The 24,862-nt window shown below is 36.3% G+C and overlaps 1 protein-coding gene across 5 annotated transcripts in view; it reads right to left on the bottom strand.

The window, feature by feature from the left end:
• LOC122800828 (type-1A angiotensin II receptor-like) overlaps positions 1-20,667 on the bottom strand; it is a 284,029-nt gene extending 263,362 nt beyond the window's left edge. For 2 of the 5 annotated variants that reach the window (XM_044070119.1, XM_044070118.1), the window contains exons 1-2: positions 20,348-20,667; positions 6,636-6,694 (exon numbers count right to left, since the gene is read on the bottom strand). The gene's annotated coding sequence lies outside the window, so the exon portion shown is untranslated. Of the gene's footprint in view, positions 1-6,635; positions 6,695-18,973; positions 19,105-20,347 lie in introns of those variants that run through there. The other 3 variants (XM_044070121.1, XM_044070120.1, XM_044070122.1) reach the window with 3 other exon arrangements.
• Positions 20,668-24,862: the final 4,195 nt, after the last annotated feature.

Raw genomic sequence — 24,862 nt, 5'->3', positions numbered from 1 at the left:
AACTACTTGGTGTAAGTCAAGGGTGCGTAATGGTTCCCAGTTACATTTTTTTAAAGTAGTGTTAAGATCCTGTGGGTTTACATTGTGATCATCTCTATGGGTTTGGGTAAGTTTGTGCATTTACATAGGAGGAATGTTGGGAGGTGCTTGCTAAATCCATCTGGTAGACAACCTATTTGCTAATTATGTGCAGGGCAGTTTACCAGTGTCCAATCCAGTACAGATTTCTTTTGGGATTTTTTATGTACTCCAGTGGGTTCATGAATGAGTTGAGAGAATCCGTACAGATTTATATGGTTAGTGGGGTTTTGGCTTTACAGGCTAGCCAATCAGTATTTAGGTCACCTAGTAGGATAGTCTCTTGTGGGAGGTTGCCCCTTGCCCATTGTAGAATCTCCTCAACTGTTGGAGAGTTATTACCTGGAGGGATATAAGCACAAAGAATATTGATGCTCTTTTTCTTGTTTAGCAGTAGCACAGAGCTTGAGGTCTCAGCAGTATAAGACCTAGGTAGAGGAGTTTGTAGAGGTTAGAGAGTAAGTGCGTTTTTATAGAGAATTGCAACACCAACTCCCTTCTTTCCCACTCTATCTAGTCTTTGGATATTATATCCTGGAGGGAGAATTTCTTCACTCTTGGTGCTGGGTTTTAGAAAGGTCTCTGTTATGGTTAGAATGTCAGGGAAGTAGTGGGCTATGAATGCGTGTAAGTGAGGAAGTTTGTTTGAATCAGAAATGGTTACCACGAGCTGAACACCAGGTTTATACCTTATGGTAACATTTCTAAATCAGTCTCACTGGTTTAAGAATTGTTTAAGGATTTAAGAAATTATTGAATTCTTATGATAATAAGATGATGGGGGGAATCACTACTTTTTCTACTCTGTATAATATACTGGATATGAATAGAGATGTCAGATTATGTCAATTTTTGAGGATCTGGCAACAGCTTTTTTAATATATATTTGAATGATAAACATATAATTCTTTCAGGATACTTTACTATTCACTTTTCATATTCGGTAAAGATTAAGTAAAGAATAATCATGAATGGCTTTCAGGAAAGATTATTCTGTTAGATGTATGGAAATGTAAATTTCTTTTAGCAAAAAGATATACACATTAAGATTTTGTACATGACATGTTTGCAAGTCGATGCTTTTTCACCTCTTAGGTTCATAGTTAACTGCTAGGCTGTCTACCCTTTAGGGCCATTTTAGGCCTAGCCAATTTCACTTCCAAAGGTGAGAATTAATCCCTGTACTTTGTCTCTCTGAGGTAAATACTTTAACCATAATACCAACCCCCAACCCCAAAGTAAACTGCCTCCCCATCGGAAAGTGAACCCTGGTCTCCTGCATGAAAGGTAGGTATACTTACTACCATACCAATAAATTTCCCAACCCCCAACCCCAAAGTAAACTGCCTCCCCTTCGGAAAGTGAACCCTGGTCTCCTGCACAAGAGGTAGGGATACTTTCTACCATACCAATAAATCCAACTTTGTAGCAATATAGTAGTTTGGCTACTTGATCTCTCTGATCATGCTTCTCTCTTATCATATTACTTCACAAATAGAGTTTTCCATACAGTAAAAAGGAGCCTTTCAACTTTTTTTCATTGATTAGGATGTGTTTAAAATCTGTGAGAAAGAAATTAAGGAAGCATTTATCTATTTTTCAGATCAACACAATCAAGATCAACTTTCTTTTTTGAATGGTGTGCATCTTTTAAAGTATGTATAGCAGGAATGTTATTTCTTTAACTCAAAAAGAAAGATAAAAAAAGAATTATTAGAAAACATCCAAGTAGCAGTAGGCCAGTTAGTAGGGGTAAATATAATGAATATAGAAATACAAGTTATTATAAATCGGAATGTAATGACTCTTTTTTCAAAGATATTTTTAAGGACACAAAAGGGCCTAATTATGATGAACAGTTACATCTCCCTTTGGTGTGTATGCAGAAACTAAAGACATTGTCCAAGTATTTTTGGAGTATTATAATGATATTTTTAAGGTCACTTTATGTGACTTTAAGATTGTCATGTCTACTATTCTTGATTAATATTCATTCAGCTGAGAAGATTTTGCCTTTCTATTTAGATAACTTAGTTCAAAAGATAATTCTGTCATTTCCTGATAAGAAAGCCCCAGGTTTTGACTTACTAAATATTGTATTTTACAAGCATTTTAATGAGTCAATGATTTTAAAAATGTTAACCTTAATTAACCATATTTAAACTTTTGAAGGTACTGAGAAATGTACAATATCTCTATTTTTCATTAGCAAAGGCCATGTTGTTAAAAAAAGAGCAGATGATGGTTTAGATATGTTTTCTAATTAATATTCATTTTATTACTGAATTCAGACTACAAGATTCTTTCATAGCTAACTAACAAAATATTACTGCCTAAGATTATTACTGATTTACAGCAATGTCAATGTGGTTTTATCCCAAATAAAAGAATGCCAGCTGCTAATCTGGAACAAAAAGCTATACAATTATGTTGTAAAAATGATAAAAATGATTTACCACAAGGTGCATCCTTCTGCTCACTTCATGTCCGTTTTTTGAGTCAAATAATAGAGAAAATTTTATAAATCTCCCATTTGCTTTATTAAATATGATTAAAGCATTGATTGTTCATATGTAATACCTTCTTTACATTAATAGTACACTTTCTATAATTCAGTTAAAATATCATGAAATACATCAATGATGGCCTTCATCTTTGACATTGTTCTTTCTAGCTATTAATTATTGTATAGTAATGGCATTAAATTGTGACCCTGAAGTTTGTCCTATAAATAGCAATTACCAAACAATTACATTTATTGACTACTTAGATGATTTGACAGTTTCAAGGGTTGTTCCTTCAGTATTCAAAATGCTACACCATTTTGAATTTATTACAGGTTTAATCATCTGTAAACTAAAATTTGATATATCTAATCTGATTATTTCTAAGCCCTTAGAGGTTTAAAGGTAAGTACTAGGCAATTCATCTGCAGACCTTTTCATGCTTAGCCAAAAACCTCATTCAAAATTTTCCTGTAGCCTCAAGGTGGGCAAGGCAAGACAGGCCTGCAAAGAATTTAAGGCTTCCCATCCAATTAACTAGGTTTACCATGAAGGTGGCAATGGTGTTACTCTGTTTTATATGTAGTGGAAGTTTGTTCCAGAGGTGAGGGATAAATTAGGATGTGAATCTATCATGTCAATGTGTCCTATTTTATCTGATGTTGCAGGTTTAGTTCCTTTAACCAAGTGTTTGATATAACATTAGATTTGTAAAAGAATAGGAGATAAAATAGGGTTGGCTCTTTCATGGCATGAAAGGTACACATAGATTTCCACAGATGAGTCTATAAGGGACTAAGTGCAGAGAAAAGGCTGGCAGTCTTTCCTGATAACTAAGATTTTTGAGGTCACTGAACTTTTTAGTTATGAATCTCTGAGTTCTCTTGAGTTATGTAATATGTTTAGATAAATACATGCCAAATGATGCATTATATTCAATAACAGGTCTGAAAAGATATCAGCAAAGGGGAATTGAGACTTCTCTGGATCTAGAAGAGATGCCTTTGAAAATTAGATGGGCCAGATAAAAGTCATTCTGAACCACTGTGGATTGATGATGCTAAGGAATTATCAACAAAAGTACCCAGATCCATTACAACTGTGTCTGATTGGAAGGGTGCATCTTCTATATGGTAAGTGAAACTGTTTTGTTTACCAAAATGAACTATGCTACATTTTTTCACATTTAGAGACCATTGTCTTTGCATCAACTGTCAATATGGTCTAAGTCATGTTGGAGCAATTATGAGTCAGTTGAAGATCGAGTAATTATGCATCCAATTTACAGTCATCTGCAAACTTACTTAACCATAGGCCAAAAGGAATAGGAGAGGGCCCCAAACTGAGCCCTGTAGTATACCACTGGTATCTGTTTTGCTTTCATAAGTAAATGTTTTGCTTTAAGAAATGGCACCTGATACTCTAACCACATGGATTCAGTGAGACAACTATTTATCTAAACATCGCACATTCAATTCTGATACTTCATAGCTTAAATTATGGGGTTATCTATAGAACCCTTGAATTATTTTCCTTTATTTTTTGCTCAAAAATGCAGGGCATTGCTTGCAAATTGCAATATACTAAATTATAATTTGCTGATAAAGATGATTTATTTATTTCAAAATATATCCTCTTTAATCTTTTTTTTGTTTACTTCAGAATTTGTTATTTACATCTGAAAGTAATTGGTACTGCAAGAATAAAAGGATTTGGCAAAAATGATTTAGGTATGGCAGAAGTCATAGAATTCCATGGGAAGTAATGGCTCTTCCATAGTCCAGGTTAAGGGATAATGTAAAAAGGTTCCAAGTTATCTGTGTTTATGCAACTAATGGTTAATGATATACACTAACAGATTTTCCTTATTGGTGGCCTAAAACACTAAATAGTATTTGACAGTCATGCTTGACCACTTGGCTAGTAGCAATTAATTCTGTAACATCATCTGAGTATCATGTGAAAAACTGACAATGTGTGTTGAAAAAGTATACCAGCTATATAACAATAAGCAGTTTTCGTTGGTCTCATATCCCTTTTCATTTCAGTTGCAAAAATTATAAAATGGAATAACAATCCATTTTACAATGAGGCAATTCCCTGTCTTAGTTCTTTTTTCTTTTCTTTTTTATAATTTAAAGAAATTTCATGCGATGACAGATTTGAAAGATTCTTTTCAAGTAAGTAATTGCCATAAAAGAATTGGAAAAGTATTGCCAATTATTTTCAAGTTGACAACATGTAAAAAGTCTATTTCTAGACTTCTTAATATGATAGCTAACTGCAAAGTTACTTCTGTGGACAAGATCTTGAAAAAATGTAAAGGTAAACTAACTATACTAATAGAATTAGGGAATCTTAGGAAAAAAAGTGTAGTTTCTGTAATACTTACGTTAGACTATTTATCCAACAAAAATAATGTTTACAGCTAACTTGTACACCTATAGGATGAGGTTGGCCAAGATGGAATAATTGTGCTGGTATGGGTGCAGTTATAATGGAATCTGATGCCATTTGTTGTTGAGAATATTCCTTTGTTGAAAAAGACTTATCATTTCTTATATTTAATTGCAGGACACAATTTAATCTGCAGGTATTCCTTCTGGATTCTTTGCAGAAGTGTTGGCATTGCAACAAATTTAGTTAAGCAAATTTTAGTACATGTAATTAAGTAAACGTTGGCTGCAAGGCTTGTGTTTCAGCCTATAATCAACTTCTGGCTCTAGGAGCAAAGTTTCCTTCGGATAAATGGCAGTTTATTTTCAATCAATTTATGAAATATGAACATTCATTGGAAGATTAAAATCAATGTCTCAAGTTATTGTAGATAGAAGTAAGTTCTTTTTCTTCAGCAAAAAGGTAGAGTGAGTCAAAAACAATGGGACAACCTGTAAGGTTCATTTTAATCAATATATGTATGGCACTGAATATTTATCTCAGCTTTGAAAAACAATACAAATAATTAAAAATATATGCTATTACAAATTATAGCATTCATACGTAACGATGTATGGTTGGGTCTATATCATAAGCTCAAAAGCTTAAAAGAGTGAATGCTCTTTCATCGAGGTGCAAATATCAAAACCACTAAATAGCAAAAATATGGAACAGAGATTTTTTCCCAGGAAATAAAAAAATTACTGCCCTGTTTTTGGAACTCTGCAATTTCCTCAACTGTGGTGCGATCTTAGCATTGGTATATGTTGGGGGGGGCACAGCCCCCCACTTCATTATGTATTTGCATTTGGCTTTTTTTTTTTTTTTTTTTTTTTTTTTTTGCGGAGCAGCGATTTTTTTCCCCTGGGGAAAAAAATCACTGTTCCGTGTTTTTGCTATTTAGTGGTTTCAATATTTATAGTTCGATAAAAGAGCATTCACCCTTTTAAGCTTTCAAGCTTATAATATAGACCCATATGGTCTGACCAAGGAAAAAAGAACACACCAGCTTGTATGTTCCCCAAATATTTAGTAGTTAAAAAGTAATACCCTTCATGAGTGAAAAAAAACCTGCTTATTCATAAATGGCTTAACCAATTCCCCCATATTCATAAATGGCTTAACCAATTCCCCCATGAACATTAAATAAAGTAAGATGCCTGATTTACTGTGATGATAAAATGTCATACAAATCTGCAGAAATTCTTAGCAAAATTAAATTTAGTTGTCATACCACTTTCTCTATATGATCCAAAAAATGCTATAGGACTTAGAAGACCCATGTAATGAGCCAAACACTAATTTTGTCTCATCTTATATTGATAAGACAGCAATGCTCTATCCACTTATTCCATATATAGCTTAAGCAGATGAATGTTTTTACATTGCTTAACTAATTCAAAAGACATACTACTTCTCTCTGTGAGATTGTTAGTAGTCAAATAAATCAAGCATTTAATTAAAATATGCACTTGTTTTAACATTTTAACTATTTTTTGTGATACTTTCATTTTTGTAAGAAATGGAACTCTTACAATCATATTCCCTTATATGTCTAATGTTTTTGTTATTTCTTAGATAAACTATACATGTCATTAACAGTAACTGAATACATACCTTATAAGGATGTTCTCAATGCATGTTCTGATTCCTTATTCTCATCAGGCAAAACTGAACTTTGAAAATAAAGACATATTACATTGTTAAAAGTCTAACCATAATGCTCAACTATATTTTTAATGTTTTTAATAGCACTCAGCATCCTATTCCTGCATCAAGGCAGGTAAAAAACTGAAGCTCATTGCAGTAGTTGCTTATGAATCTGAGCCAGCCAGCATAAATTAAGTTATTAAGGAAGAGACAAATATACCTTGAAGAAAACTTTCATTTCACTCATAAGTCTGTGCCAAATGCTAAGATATATTTTCCGTACATTGCTATATCGCAGTTGATTAAAGCTTGTTGCACATGGGGAGAAAGACAGAGTAAAAATTAAAAAATATATATATATATATATATATATATATATATATATATATATATATATATATATGTATATATGTATATATATATATATATATATATATATATATATATATATATATATATATATATATATATATATCTTGGATCCGCCCCTCCCCCTCCCCAGTCTCACCAACAAAGTTGTCAGTAAACATGAGATAATTTCTACACTGCCTCAGGATGCTCATATCCACCAAGCCAGTAACGGAGACAGTAGGAAAGTTCATATCCATGGCAACAGACCCTTTTTTATTGATTAGATAGTTGGAGTGAAAATATCAGTCACTGTCAGGAGTATCCAGTTTGCAACTATGTGGACAGTGCTTGCCAATGCAGACTAGTTGTTCTGTATGCAACTAGGTACTGGAGAAATTTCAGTGGTGTTTTTACAGGAAAAATGTCACTTATAGTGTCTAATTCTGTACAGAGCACTCTAAATGCTTCGGGAGAAACTAATACATAGTCTCTGAAAATTTAAGGATGAAGTATTTAGTATTCATTATATAGTTTGTTAATACCAAGGTTTCATCTTAGGGGTTTGCTCATAAATTTGCCATTTTAGAAATGTTGAATTAGGACCAAAGTCTTGATGCTGGCATTGAGATGAACAAAGAAATTCTCTGCAGATTCAGCAGTGTTGGCTATTAGATCCACAAGGGAAAAGGGGCTTTAAAACTGCATCAGGCATCAGATAGTTGCAACAAGTTTACCTTGGAGAAATCTGTAATTACAGAAGGATTAGTGGACATATTGAATTTGATCTTAAAGTGAAGACACCTGACTGCTGTCAGAACTGACCAGTGTGATGGGGTAACTCTAAGTGTAGAGCATAATGGTGCTATAGTAAGGGTGATCAAGTGAAATAAATGTGGACCACTGGCATTGGAGAGTATTATTTGATCTACTGAGTTAGCACTGAATAAACTAGGAAGCACTTTGAATACTTATAGAGCAGTAGCTAGGAAAATTGGAACACTCAGCATAGAGTGGTGCCCCATCCTCAAACCTGCTCCTCTTCAAAGTTGAAGCACAAAGAAAAAGCCTTCCTAGGCTGTCAGATTGACTTCTATCTATGAAGCAATATTTCAGAAAATGTTACCAAAGAACCAAGATGAACCTCAACACCAAAGGAATGAAGAACGAGGTCGGACCCAAAATGGAATTTATTGCGAACACCACGAACATAAAATACAAACAGCAGCTCAACACAGCAGCTCAACAGAGTCGATTAACCTAGGTTTCGTCCTATGTGGACTTCTTCAGAATAAAAAAGTTAACCATGAAGTTCACTTAAATAGGGCTAAACATCAACCCCACCCATATCATTAACCAATCAATTATCTAATCTATTTTTACTGTTGTTAGATTAGATAATTGATTGGTTAATGATATGGGTGGGGTTGATGTTTAGCCCTATTTAAGTGAACTTCATGGTTAACTTTTTTATTCTGAAGAAGTCCACATAGGACGAAACCTAGGTTAATCGACTCTGTTGAGCTGCTGTGTTGAGCTGCTGTTTGTTTTTTATGTTCGTGGTGTTCGCAATAAATTCCATTTCAGAAAATGTATCTATTCATTTAAACAGCCACACAACCATCTGCCATTTAATGCTGAATTGTCAAATTGTGATAATCCTTTTCACACTAACAGCATTGCCAATTGGTCTCTCTAACTATGAGACTGCATATTTCTTTGCAGTAGTGTACTTCATCCAATTAATCAATAGGCAGTTAAAATCCCACTGAATAATAATGTTTGCCTCAATGGTGAGTCCAACAAACTTAAGATATGTCTCATAGGTAACTGATGTCAGTGAAGGGGCTGTGTATTTTGCCTGGACATGGTAAGGCTTTAATATGCTTTACCCCAGGAATATAGAAAAATAACTAGCCTGAGATATTTTTGAAGCAGCTTAAATTTCACCAGCACAACCGATTCAAGTGCTTTACAGACACAGGCTAACCCACTGAGCTTTGCCTTACATACACTTTTCACCTAACATTTAGCATACTGTTTCAGCTAAATGCTTTCTCCATATATATGTGTGCCGTTGTCTTTACAGCCTTGTACATTATGTATGTATTATAAACAAATTTACCAGATATGATACTATATTAGTACAGCATAAATAGTTAGTACGTTTTGTTACTTCCTCTGTCTTGAAGATTTGTGTTAGTTGCTGCTATTTCTCATCTGTTCCTGTTAAAATGTATATACATGACATTTATATATTGCTTAATACCTAACATATAGTGCTGCTCCTTTCAAATGTTTATAACATGTCTGTATGTACCTAATGGCCTGCTTCACCAATGAAAAGGGCCATGTGTCTAGCCTACTACCTGAGCAACAAACTAAAACAAATACATACACAAATGGCTATTTGTTATCTTAGTATACAAGTCTAATTGTGATGGAATTTTTAGAAGAATGAAAGACACAATGCCACCTATTGCTGAGATACCCTCTGCAGAGGGTCTAAATGAATGACATGCATTGAATCTTGGTCTGGAAGGTGTCTTAACAATGCACCAAATCAGTGCTTATGCAGATATCAGTGTTGTCTAGGGACAAGAAAGCTTCCAGGGAGAGTAGGTTCAATTTAAGTTTCTAGCACTGAGCATCTGTGGTTTTATTTCACTAGGATGGTATATGTAGCACATTGGTATTGCCTAAAATCACCAATCTAAAAAGCTTTGGACTGAGAAGTGCAGATCATCCCTTGTAAAGCAATTAGGTCTGTCAACCATCAACTTCCAGGCAGACAGGTTTTGGATCCCTCCTTGGAATGATACCAAGAACTAAGCAAATTATTGAAATAAATTATTGTTGGTAATATTTAGATGACTTATCTCTATACCTATATGTTTAAAATGAAAAAAAAACATTTTTTTCTGTATGTCCTGGGACTGAAAATGAAATTGATCAATAGTGATCAGTGCCACACTCTGGTTAACAAATTGAAATCGGTCAATAAATCAGTCAATCAATCAAATATCCTCAACAAAGTAAAGATACTGATCAAAAGTAGTCATACAAGCCTCACACACATCTCACACACACAATACTTTCCTTGCTCTCATACACTTATCCCATTTTCTCTCCTATCCCTAATGACTTCTCAACCTCTCTCAAGTCTGTCATAACCACAATACCCCCTCTAGCCACTCCACTGTGCATTGCCCACATAATATTGCAAAATGTTTCTCATTTGTATCTTTTCACAATGCCCCAAATTACTTTGTGCATCTTCTGAATATAACTTATTATTTGTAATGCATTCTTTGTAATTACAAGCTGTATTTCTGGAACTTTTCTTCCAAGGCATCTGCTGAAAAAGGGTTCATTTACCCAGTCAGACTGCCTGAAGCAACAAAATCAATCAATCAATCAATCAATCAATCAATCAATCAACAAATAAAATCAATAAAATATACTCCAAGTATTCCATTATCTCTGTCTTTTTTTTATAATCCAAGGGTAGGCATCTCAAGTTGTTTGTACCTGCATGAACAGTGACCATGTTGTATGTGTGCTTGGGGTGAAGGGACAGGACATAAAAGCACTGATAACCTGCTGGATCCTCGCATCTGAGGAGTAGCTGACTATTATTCTTTACTTACTCTGCCTAGTGAGTTTTACATCTAAGGATACACCTGTAACTAGTATGTTCCCATTTATAATGGTTGATAAATGGTTGTCAGTTTGGTGATTCCCCCACCCAGATGAACTTTGCCCCATTTGTATTAAACTTGTCAAAGTAATGTGGGAGAGTCATTAGGCCAGTAGGGTGAGCATTGAAAGCTTTGCTTTGGTGCTTCAGAGAAGACCTCTCTACTTTCTTTATTTCCTTTTCTAATTTTAATAGCCTCTCCTCTCCTTCTTGCTCATCATTGTGGCAGGCAGTGTTGTATGAACAGGTGCTGGAACATCCTTGTGCTGCTGAGGAATCTGGATATCAGGTTTATGCCTTGGAGGCCTTTGAGGCTTGTGGAGAGATGTTTTAAGACCCTCAGCATTGGGATCTTGTCAGTTGGTTAATGGCATGTTATCATGAAGTGAGTCTTGGTAGTGCCAGCACATTTTTAATAGAGGCTGGCCTCCATTTTCACTAGGTATTTACACTGCCTGTGTGTTGAATCAGTGTCAGACAGAGTGCTCTAAATGTGTCTGTCTGTTTGTACATATGTCCCAACTTTCTGATATGCCAAACAGTCTAAATTCTGTTGCCTTGCTCACAGTTCATATTCTACAAATCTGTGCTCATTTCTTTCACACCTTAGCTGTACAACCTTTATTTTCGCAGACACTTTTCATAATATTGCAAGGCCTCAGCACCCTAATTCACCCTTGTTGTAATGGTGTACAGACATTTCTGAGCTTTATTGTGGAGCTTCTTTCAAGTATACATTCAACAGCAACCTGTATGCTTTCCAGCTTAGATGCAAGTAACCTTAACCCCTCAATTTTAGTTTTGAAAGTCTACAATTTAGCTATAAATGCTCCTTAGCCTAAAGAAAGCATCTGTTTCAGTATTACATGAAAAAATCAGCTGACAGATATGTAGTTATATTTGATAGCTGCCTCGTAGAGACTGAGTAAGATTGAAACATTTTGAATGTCCGTTGCAGTTGTACAATGAGTTCTCCACCTTGTCTGATTTTACCATTTTTTAAATGGCTGCTTCATTAATACTCAATGTCGCATGTCACAGGCAAAAAACATTGTTTCTTTAAAAGAAACTGTTTGATTCTGGTTTAAAGTATTTAAATGGCTGCAAAAACAAAAAAAAAAAGAAAAAAAAAATAGCAAAACCACTCAAACCTGAGTTCTACCTCTGCGCAAACACCAGTGTCACTCATTGTAGAAACAGCAGGCCCAAATGAGTACCTTTCTTTACAGTACAGTTCCTCACAGTTAGAGAGTAATCACCAGGGAAGTACTTTTTAGTTCTAACAAAGGGTATGGCATTGGTACCAAAGTAATTCCCTCACTGGACTTCTTTATGCATCATTGCCCTTGAGCGCTGTGGCATTTAGATCATAATCATCTGGTGCTCTACACTATCATTACCATAATCAGTAACATATGCTGTTTTCATAGGTTCATAGGTTTATACTAGGCTATCTGCCCTAAGGCATTTATAAGCCTAGCCCAAAGTTTTGTGGCTTATGCCACCCCTTATATGAAAAAATACTGTGCCCATTAGTTTGTTGTGGCTCTGTCCAGCAGTGACACAGAGATGATTCCTGGGGTAAACCTACGATCTCCCATCCACAGGTCAAGATTTCTCTTGAACAGAGCCAGCGAGGTGCTCTGCCTCACATGGACCGGGATTTTATTCCACAGCATAGGGAGTCTCTGAGTGATAAATCCATCCCTCCAGCACATCCTATTTATATCCGTGCTAAGGTTTAAGTCACTTGCTCTAGTGGTTTTGGTGGATTTGGATTTTTTGAGGTGGAGCATGTCCATTAATTCCGGGTTGGACATGGCCTTGCATGTCAGGCACATGTCACCTCTGAGCAGATGGTATGCGACTGAATAGAGCTGGAGTTTCTTCAATCTGGCAGCATATGACAGATTTTGGAGTCCCTTTATCCTTTTGGTGAGGAACTTTTGGGGTCTCTCCAATTGCTGCAGATGTCGGGTGAGATACATCCCGAATGGGGCATTGTACTCGATCATTGGTCTGATAAGTGAAGAGTACAGGGGAACAATGACCTCACTAGATCTGGATGTGAATCCCTTCATGATCAGGTGGGCAATGTAGAAGGTCTTTCTAACCACTTTAGCAACGTGAGTGTCAAAAGAAAGACCACTGTCAACCTGGGTCCCCAGGTCCCTGATAACCTCTTCTGTGCTTAGTGGATTGCCACCTATATGGTAGCTTGGGGTTACCTTGTTTTTCCCGAAGGGTATGACTATACATTTTTGGCGTTTAACTTCAGGCCATGGCTCTGGCACCAGCTATCTGTTTCCGTGAGTCCCTTCTGAAGGATATCCGTGTCCGATGCACTTTCCACTATGGCGCCCAGTTTGCAGTCGTCTGCAAACTTTGTCAGCCAAAGTCCTCCCATGTTGGCCTGTACTTCTGAGAAGTAGATGCCGAACAATATGGGGCCAAGGACCGAGCCCTGTGGGACACCACTTGTGACCGGCTTGGAGTCTGACATAGCACCAGCAACTCTAACCCTGTGGGTTCTGTCCTTAAGCCAGTTTGCAACACATCTTGTGACATATGGGTTTACATTTAAGCTGGTAAGTTTTTCTACAATACCCGAGTGGGGTATTGTGTCGAAAGCCTTTGCAAGGTCAAGGTAGGCTGTATGGACTGCCTTTCCCTCATCAATGGCCTTGGTGACTGTTTCGAAGAAGTCGACCAAGTTTAAAAGGCATGATCTGCCCTTGACGAAGCCAAACTGGGTCGGGTCCAATGTCTGCAAGTCCCCTATATCTTTGTTTATGAGCTCCATTATGATCCTCTCCATAGCTTTGTAGACTAGACTTGTTAAGCTTAAGGGGTGGTAATTACCAGGGTCCGTAGAAGCACCGCCTTTGTGGAGTGGGACCACAGTTGCCATACGCCACTCCTTGGGCACGTATCCTGTGGTAAGGCTGAGATTAAACAGCTGCCTTATGTGCGGGTTTAATTCCTCATTTAGCTCGTGTAGCACACAGCCGGGGACACCATCTGGTCCCATTGATGCTGTGTTTTTAGCTTTAGAGAGAGCAGCTTTCACCTGCGCATTTGAGATGTCTGGGAGGCTACACTCCGCTGGGATAGTTATCTCTCCTTTAGGGGGGGAGACGATTTTCAGACTTGCACATGTCATACTGGGATGCAGCAAGAAAACAATGTTTGGAAAAGGCTGCTCACCATAGCAGGTTGGCCAGCTCTACAAGGCTGAACCATGTGGATGACCTTACTTTAGGCACCCATAACTCTGTAAGTAGACAAAGTGATGGAATAGGATTTTCCATGACACGATGAGATCCTGAAGGAGTACTGATGTCAGATGATGATGGAGTTAAGCAAGCTATGGCAGCACCATAACATTCTGGCTACCATAATTGCTGACAAGGGTTCAATATTGACATAATGCCATCTTTCTATGGTCCATATATAACATCGATGTAACTCAGGTGTTGAATGGTATCCATATCAGGCCTATCTGTTTATGTATTTGGCCCAGTGGGAAGCCTTCTTATGGCACTACAGATGACAGCTTGTACAGCAGAACAGATCTTCACTATCTTGGGATCCACCTGCTCAGCAGGACAGCAGATGTTCTGAGGAGGACTGACTGCTGCCACAGTTGGCTCATTGGACAGGAAAGAAGAATTTATATTTTATATGTGCATATATGTTGTTACGGTGTACTGATAATATGCAATTTACCAGCTGTTGTATTATAATTACCTGTTGTGCATTTTTTGTAAAGTTGTTAAATTTCATGTGTTCTTTGCATTTATCCTGTCATCACTTATTTGGGGATACTGCAATGCAGGTACATACATAGGTGCATATAGTTGCTCATGTATACTAATGAGAGGCTTGTAGAGTTCATCATTGTGTACTCTCAGTGCCCTTATTGGACCCTGCTGTACAGCTTCGGTCTTGCTATACAGTTATGCCCCAGCAGTATTCTGCTTCTTAATTCACATTATCTTACCACTCCATTGTATTTGCTATCATGATGGGCAGCCTATCCCAATGTCTAAAGCATATGTGTTGTATCTTTTGTGCACTGCAATTGCCTTCTTGTCCAATGATTTCCATGTAGTATTATGGCATGTGATTCATGAATGCTTATCATGCCAGTATTGTGCACTATTGTTCTGTTTGTGAATTGCCTAGCAACTATATAGTGCACTAGAATACAAACAAATAAGCTACATACGCAATTAAATGCAAGGTTTATGTATACCACAAAGCAATAAAAAATGCAGGATTTTCACAGTAAGGTACAGAATATATCATCAGGTTATAGTATATGCCACTGGCACAGAAAATTCTGGACTATTTCTTTGGACAAGACACAACGAACAGGCTATTACATTTTGTAGACGTATTTCTAAACTTTTGTACCTCTTCTGTTTTCTCAGTATGCTGACTTTTACAAAATAAATACCTCCTGTTCAAATTTAAGAATTCTTTAGGTAAGTATTTTCTAGGACTCCCTTATTTTAGAAACATTGAGTAGCATTTTCAAAGTAATACCTCTAACAACTAATTGAAAATCTGCCCAGTTGCTGTATGCTGTTTGCCACAGAACTATTCACCTCAGTGCAATTATCTATAAATAGCAGGTGACAGCTGAGCTCATAAAGGAAAGTATTATTGTTACCAACACAGGTTTAGTAATGCCATACCATTTTGATATCCCAGCAGTTCTGAATCTAAATATGCAATTTTGGACTTGTCTAATTTATATGAAAACCTAAAATCTGCTATTAGATATTTCACTAATAAACACTGAGAGAACTCAATGTTTCCTTATCAGATAAAACTAAAGTCATCTAAGAATAATACTTATTGAAGAATTTCTCACACTAATTACTACCATAAATGTATTCATCCTCAAACAAATTATGCCAAATTTGAATATCCTATGGCAAAATCTACCCCTCCCTCCCTGGCAGTTTTTTTTTCTTTCGTGTATAATGGTAAACACCAAACATAAAATTAATGTCACTTAAGAAAAAGTAAATAAAATCCATAACAAAATTGCTCATATGACTGCTGCCAACAAAATAATTGAAAGCCTGTTTATCACCTGATTATATTACACTGGTGCATAAACCTTCAGTACCAAATGTAAACCCTAAAATGTATTTTGCCATTAAAATTATGAAAAGTCTTAATATATCTGTAGACACTTTTGACTATGACTGTAAAGTGATAACTCACTACATTCATTTACTATGAGTATATATGTTAATATCTATAAACATAATTTTACACAAGAGGCCAGAATACTCTACCCTCACTGTTCAGCAGTGTGTTCCTTAATTAGAGACATGGCTGTTTCCCTGACACATATGCTTCCTTCTTCAGGAAATGCATTTAGCAAGTTTGTTTTCCAGATGTGGATGAGGGAAACATTTAAGATGAACTGCTTTCTGGATCTGATTAGCTTTGGATAAAAACTTTTTTTAACACAGTGGATTACTGGCCCCATCTAAAATACCTTGTTCATTTGTGTGATTCAGCAGTATAACAGGAAATGAATTGCTTAACTGGGAATTGAGAGTATAGTATTTCTCATTAATTTGTTTAATACATTGGAGGGGGTTGGCACCCCCTATGTCCTTCCAGCTTTAAATCCTTGGCACAGTAAAGCTTTTCAGGCAGCTGAGTATGGCCATGGGTCATAACCTGCAAAATGTACAGTTGCAAGTCTTTTACAGCAATGCAATACCAACTAAAACTATGTATAGGCAGTTTACCAATAACAAGTCTATAGTTAATGAGGAAAAAAAATAAAACAAAAATGAAACTGTTTGGTAAAAATTCCATAGAAATTAAAGTACTTGCAGTTATTAATCGTCAAGCTATACACTGGGAGAAATCAAGGGGCTCAGCAGCTGGATCCAGGTGCCCTTGATGATTAAATCATCACTTTTGTGGAGCATACAGTTAACACAGTCAAAGCTGAACACTGGAAGCAAGGAGCTGTATTTCACAGCAGCTCAGGTAATGCTTCTGAAAAGAAAGTTGTAGCCCATGCAGAGTTCCTGCCAAAGGTGTTACATCAATTTATTGTGCCGAAGAAGATCCCAAACCATATTCATGGAAAGCTAGAAGTTGTCTATAGTAGAAATGCATGCTTCATAGCAAATGTATTACCCTAAACCCATCAATGCAAATCATTTTTGATACGGACTGAATAAAACCTCACAATTGATTGTCTTGTGTGAATGATTTTTATACTAAATTATTGCAGAGATAGCAGTGCAAAATATGTTGTGTCTGCTTATTTAGTGTTTAATGCCAGGAGGTGTTAAGATCCTCGAATAACTGCTGGTGAGAATTTTCTAAGGTTGAAAAATTTTTTAACTCTCTGCTTACCATTGTTATGCAGCACATTACCTATCTGCAGTAGGAAAATCACTATATTATTTAGCAGTAATCCAGTATGTGAGGGTATTCCCCTCATTATCAAACCACACCGACTGTGGCTAAATTCTGATATACCTACACACACTAATGGGTTATTCCTTTCATACAGTGACATTATTGAAGAAAGAAATTGTTTACCTTTCTTAAATATGTCTTTCATGTCTCTCAACTTCTTAGCACAAGCAATCTGTGCAAAGCAAAAAATAATGGGGGGGTCAAAGGCTCAAAATATGGAACTGATTTTAAAAATCTGCTCATAAATGTAGAACATTGCTAAAATAGATTTTGCATAAGCATGCATTTTCTGAACGATATGAAGTTTGAAACTGAAATATTTGTCATTATTTAGTGACTTTACTGGTCAATAATTTATCAAAAAAATGATTTTTTGAGGAATAAACCAAAATATGAGGGCAAAGTCTGGACATTCTGCAATAATCTAGACAAATGGTATTGTCTTTGAATAACGGCACTTCAGTTTCTTCTGCATTGTCTTCTATATGCTGATGTACTGCATATTCATGTAGGACTTGTGTTGCCACATGTGTACAGTACATCAGTACAGTGATGAAGTGCAAGAGAAGCAATGGATTAAAGAGTATCTCTGTTGCCTTTTTTTTTGGTTCGTTTTGCTTTTTTAACTGTTTAAAAAATAGAAATTCTACATGGAAAATGACACAAATATGAGAAAGGGCAGGTATGTTTCTGTTCCTTTAGTTCTGTAATACATACCTGATCTTCTTATATCTTTCTCTGTCCCTTGTAATAGAGATTTATAACCCTTGTTATTCATTATATGCCAATAGCAAGTCTGGGTGGTCAGTGACACTTCAGCTGCATGACATTTTCTATTGCTTTATGCTCGATTTTGGTCTATCCAATCAATGTTCCTGTTTCTGAATAGTAATGAGCCTTAAATGTATAATTTGTATTTAGAAATCTATAAACTTAGAAGTATCTCTGCCAAACCTGTTACATCAATTTATTGTACTGAGCAAGAGGCAGCAATTGCTATGCACTTTTTACCAGACAGTGTAATGTTTTAATACTACTTAAAACAGTAGTATCTACCCAAAAATATCACACACTAATGCCTGCACACTTTGTACTTACATGCATACCATCACCAAATAACACTCAGTTAGTAGTTTTAGATCCTTAGATATGTATTTTTTTTAAGATTTGTAAGAGATTTGAGTTCTTTACCATTTGCAAGTCCCTGTCCTTTGACAATGTAGTTAATATGACTCTTACAGATATTACTCTGGACATGGCAGCTAAGCTTGGATGCTCACTAAGACTACATGTGGTTTCATCCCACAGCCAGCAATACTATATATGTTTCAGTACTTTCCTAGCTCTCTGTGTTGAAAAATCATGGCAATGTATTATGAATCTACTACTAAAGTTTGTGAGGAGAAATGAAGCAGCTTAATTAATATGTGTGTATAGATACACCAAATACATCTTTATTGTAGCTTAGTTTGGGATGTACAGATGTTTTCTGTGTGTGTGATGTTCTTATTATATCTTTTACTTCTCTAGCCGTATTGATTATTATCTTGTTAGTTTACTGATGTATATGAAATTTTGAGTCCTTATCACTGTTTTGTGATGCAGGGTTGTCCATTATATAGTGCTATAACTGAACTCTTTAGACTACTTTTGTGTGGTTGTATGTTTTTGGAAGCATCTCTCCCTGTGTAATTTCTGAAAATATTCTATACCAAGACACCTAACCTAATTATCAAAATTCAAAAAACTAAACAAACAAATGAATGCATGAATAAATAAATAACCTTACTTGGGAACTCCAGAGCCTGACCAGCTTCTGCTGTGCTAGTTCTTGCTGGTCACATGAAACATCACAAAATGAAGCACATTATCTCTATCCAGCCACATTAAAAATGTTCTTCACATTTCACTTCCTTTGACACAGTTCCCCAGACCTAGCATATTCCCAGCCCCTATCACTAATTAAATGAATACCACGTATTCTACTGCCTCAGAAGGTTAGAAAATAAGCCAGTCTCAAAGGACCAATGAGACAGAAGTACTCGTAAAAGTCTGAAGTAATATAATAGTATTGCCTCACACAAGTATTTAGCTTGGACTGACCTGGTTATTCTCTATAAGTACAATGCTAGTGACAACAGCAGCAAACACTTGAGTGCATGTTTCCTTTCCCTTGCTGTTATGTGCTAGTGCATTACCAATGTAATGGCTGGACATAAGTTTTAGACCAAAGTTTTTTGGACAAGTAAGTCTTGTTCTCAATCCAGGGCACTGGAAAGAACAATGCTACAAAATGATTTGCTAATAACAAGGGGGTGGAAGCTTTGACCCCTCTGACACATCTAACTTCTCATACTGCATCTGTTTGCACATACGGATCAGGCAAAGTAAAACATCTGGTCTCCCCTTCTATGCATTGCCGTCATCTTGAGTTTCATACCTTGCAGCCAAGGATGGAATAAAATAAATGCTTGTACAGCAGTTTCTTTGCCTAGAAACTTTAAAATTATATTTTTCTATAGCAGGCATAGGGCCAGGAAAAAAAATGCAATACAGAAACAAGAAGTTTTGTGTGTGCAAAAGAGTGAGCTATGAAATAAGCTAGCAACTTCCTAGAAATGAGTGTCCACTGGCAGACATCTGTAGTTTATAATTTCATAAAAACGCTTACTTTATAGTACTTCCTGTGGCCTACTCATGAAAACTCCAGGCTGTATTTTTTTTACTGACTTTCATTTTGCCCTCAGTCTTGAATATCCTATCAGTTTAAATAAAACATTTTGGTTATTTTGACACTTTTTTAGACAAGACTAGAAGAAAGATAGCACTTTTTCTTGTGCAAGTGTATCCCATTTTAAAAATAGGCATACTCATTAAAAGATCTTATGTGGACTTTACCTTGAAAAAAAAATGCAGAACTTTCAAATTTATATTTTAGATGGTTTTAACAACAATTAAATATACATACAGCTTTAAGTAGCAATGGCCTTGAAATATTCTTCTAGAATGAAAACTGCTGTTTAAGTTTATTCATTTTTCATATTCAGATTTTAGAGTGCTGTAATACTTGTACTGGTGTTTAAAATGTGGCTGAAATCTGTTTCTTTTTTGTTAATACAACAAAGAAGTAGTTATCCATGATTAAGAAAAAACAAGGACATACCTGAATGAAGAGAGACAATGAAGAGTTAATGTTTCTGCTAATTAGCTGGAGTATTTGTCTGCCTGCAGAACATTTTCCCTGCAAAGAAGGAACGTATGAAGAGACAGCAAGACAATCAGTACACACGCTGCGGAGAAAAGCATCAGCGGTTGTTCATTTATACTAGGAGTGCAGCTCCCACACTATGAGGGCACTGCAGTATCCCTTCTCCTTCTTTAACCGGAGAGGCAATTTGGATCCGTCACCCAGCAAGTAAGACAGATTTTTATAGCTTGATGTTCTAATGTACTGACTTTTTCTCAGGCATGATGCTTCATTTAATGTGCACAATTGCCCTCCCAGTGATTTGAACCAGAAGACGTGTCATTAATCTGTTGCGTCACATAATCAGCATCGCAACTGACAGGAAACTGAAATGAAACTGAACTTTCTGTCATGAGTGTAACGGCTACTCCCTGTGGATCTTGTAGTTATGATTTTTATTAAAAACTAAACTTTGAAATGTGAAACAGCTTTTGCTTCATGTGGAAGAAATGTGCTTTAAGTCTATGAAGAAAGTTTGCTTTGAGATACAAAATAATTTACATCATAGCTACAGAAAATTCAATGTCATTTTTAAGACCGTAACGTCACCTGTATTCACTATAACATTGCATTTAAACTTACATTGAGACAAATGGCTCATATTCCATCAAGTGTAAGAATTATGTTATTAAAATGTCAATGCTTTTGTTATTACTGAGATACAGATTTGGTAGAATAAATTGGGAACATCATACAATCACTTTACTGAATTAATGCATGAAATTGTTCAGTTTTTGGCACTTTTGCTTTTATAAATATCTTTTATTTCCCCTCTTGTCATATTTGCTATCTGACATGTCCCATCCCATATCCTCCTTAATTTGAACAACTATGACCACATTTCATGCCAGTATGGGGCATGTTATCTGAGGACCACACTGTAGTATTATCTTTTGGAATACCCAGGGAGAAAATCAAAGCATTTTTGTATGGTGTGCAGTCCTATCAAACAGCACAGTATTTTTTTTCATTTCTCTCTGGCTTACCCTTTTCCCTAAATGCACGGATGATGTCTAATGACTTCATTGTGCTCTGTGTTGCATATATCAGTGCACATACTGTCTACTGAGCATGGTCCTCCTGCATTCCCTTTGCTACTAGCTCAAGTCACAAGTCTCCAACAGAGGCTACAATCATGAAAAAACACCATACACTTTCCAGACAAAAGAAAGAGAGCTGGAAAGCATTGCTCAGTACTTCCTCTGATAGAGAACTGACACCAGGACTGAACACCAGTCACTGGTCATTACTGTCACAACATAACCTGTAAACCAGTCTGGTTTTGTGAGTGCTTGATCTCATCATCTCATACACACACACACAGACACACGCACACACACACACACACACACACACACACACACACACACACACACACACACACACACACACACACACACACACACACACACCATACCTCTCAACTCTACAGCATGTCCAGGTTTTTGCCTCATATTTTTGGTCTGTTTTTCATAAAATTGTGGTTTTCTGGCAAATTATTGGCAAATCGTTAAAAGCTGAAGTTAGAAAATAATGACAGACATTTGAGTTTCTGACTTCACACCCTTCAAAAATGCATGCTAATGCAAAACCTGTTGTTCAATCACCTTTCTAAGTTTGTTTATTTATTTTATTTTTTATTTGACATTTGTTAACCGGGTTAGTCTGGCTGGGCAGGCTACCCTTTTTCAGCAGAGACCCGTGGAGAAAATCTCCAGGTTACATAAAATTTAGCTATTCAGTGAAAAAATAAAACAAGACTTGTGGAAAATGAAAGTTTTGTCATTATTGTTGTTGTGTCTTTCGGCTTTTCCCAGTCAGGGGTCGCCACAGTGGAACTCCGGTCCGCTAATGATTGGCAGTTGATTTTTACATGCCGAGTTGCCAGCCCTGATGCACAACCTTCAATGAAGGTACGCACATTCACGCATGTCTCAATGCAGAAGACGCTCTAGCTGAGATTCGAACCGGTCAGCGTCTTACTGTGAGGCGACAACGCTACCGCGGTACCACCACCGCAGATAAAGTAAACATGAGCAATATTTAAAAATTGTCCCTATTTTTGAGTCTTTGTCCCACTTTTATTCATGTCTTTGTCCAGATTTCTTACTCTAAGCAGTAGAGAGGTATGACTCACACACTCACTCCCATGTGCACATTAATAATAAATGATTTGTCTTTTACAAGATTACACAATACACATTTATCACATAAGAGAACACAACATACTAACATTGTGTTAACATTTTAGTCTTGTTTTGTCTTCATTTTCATATTCAAAGATGGAAAATTAATCACAGATGTATATAAACATGGTCCTCATTTAATGCTAACACAAACTTTGCTAATGCAATCCAGATGGAGTAACCAGAAAGCCAGCTTTAGATTTGTTATAATGCATTAGGCTGCTGACGCATAACATCAATTGACCCACTTGAATTACTAACATTATAATGCAGTTCATGCTGAAATCATTTACTGGATGGTAGTGAAACTAATGTCATGATCATAATTCAACAACAAAAGATGTGGTACAAAGTGTTTGAAAACATGTGAGTACATTGTAAAAACCAGAGTAAAAAGTAAGAATATTTGATGGAAATCTTCAAATATGTATGTGGACCACAGTACCATTTTCATGTAGACCACTCACATCCAAATATAGAAACAGGTTATGGAAGCCTTTAACTTCATGCAGAAGTTTGTGTTTGAAGAATATGTAAGAAAATGGTGTGCAGTATTAGAAGTGATAAATGGAGTGGAACAACAGCAACTAAATAGCATCAAGTTAGAGCGGAGGTATACTGTTAATGAACAGCTTCCTGTGGTCTGGGATCTGATTCCCTCAACCTCCAGTAACCTAAGTTGTGACCTTGAGCAAGTCACTTAATCACACAGTGCTTTAGGGCAATTAGGAAACTGACTAGGCTACACATCTAATAACTACCTATGAAACTAAGTATGCTTGCGCAATAGGCACAGAATAAATAAGAAAAGAGATAAAAGGTGTTGCAATAAAACTAAGGAAAAAAATGCCATCAGAATCATCACACAAATCAAGAATGTTCATAAGGATGTGCATATCAGGAAGCATTTTGTGCACAAATGGCTACAAACTTGTGTCAGGCAATATTCAGCATATGAATATCTACATGCTCAGATCAGGCAGTATTCTGCTGAGTATAAATGTATAGGCATATATCAGCAATATTATGTTTATGAATTTATACTTTTGGCAATATTCTTTGCAAGAATGCGTCCACCCTCACACTAGTAAATGAATGCATACATAGTCATATCACTCAATATTCTGCATATGAATGTATACATGCTCTGATCAGGCAATGCGCTTCTGAACTTAAGTGCATAGGCATATGTCAGTTATTCTATATATGGATGCATGTACTATAACACCGGTTCATATTCAATATATGGATGCAAATGTATTTAGATCAGGCATTATTCTGTATACAGAAGGATGCATACATAAACTGTCTTTCAGCTTTTCCCAGTTAGGGGTCACCACAGCGGAACTCCGGTCTGCTAATGATTGGCAGTAGAGTTTTACGTGCTGGCTTCCCGGGCCTAACGCACAACCTTCAGCAAAGGAATGCCCATTCACGCATGTCGACACACAGAAGACGCTCTGAGAATCGAACGTGCAACGTCTAACTGTGAGGCGACAATGCTACCGCAGCACCACCACCGCAACATGGATGCATACATAGCTCTAGGATTATTCTGTATAAGGCTGCACAAATCCATCATATTGGTGTGTTTAAGTGCATACATGCTCACATTAGACATAATTTTATATATGATTGTAGACCTCCAGCATTATTTATTTATTTTGTTAATTAGTTAGTTAGTTAGTTAGTTAGTTAGTTAGTTAGTTAGTTAGTTAGTCAGTTGGTATTTACTAAATTGGCAGGTGGGCTGTTCCAAGAACCTTTTACACCCAATGGTTAGGCAAAAAAGCAGAGAAACCTATAGATAATTAGTATATATCTTACAATTTTAGTAATATACTATATTAGTTTAAAGTATTTTCAATTTAGACAATACTAGTGAAGCATATACAACAATTGTGAGGTATTTCTAAAAAGAATATTTACAATTTCCACTTAAGATGGTGGTGAGCTAGATGTTCCATTTACTTCCATCCGCATGATTACTATTTACTGAAGCCTGCTGCGTTATAAAATAATTGCTGTGTTTGGATTGGCTTGTTGGTTACCCAAGCACCTTGTATTAGTGCTCTCGATTTCTCCTGGTAAAAGTGGGAAGAGAAAGTAAAGCTTCCAGCTCACACTCTTTTACCTCCCCTCTCCCATCCCCCCTCTTGAGTAGCTATCAGGAATACTTCTATGATTCACTACTGGATGGTAGTGAAACTAAAGTCATGATGATAATTCAACAACAAAAGACATG

The sequence above is a fragment of the Protopterus annectens genome, chromosome 4.part1 (genome assembly GCF_019279795.1).
Source record: "Protopterus annectens isolate FY-2018-M chromosome 4.part1, PAN1.0, whole genome shotgun sequence".
Lineage (NCBI taxonomy): Eukaryota > Metazoa > Chordata > Ceratodontiformes > Protopteridae > Protopterus > Protopterus annectens.
Note: the sequence above shows the minus strand (reverse complement) of the source record. Positions and strands in the feature narration are given on the sequence as shown.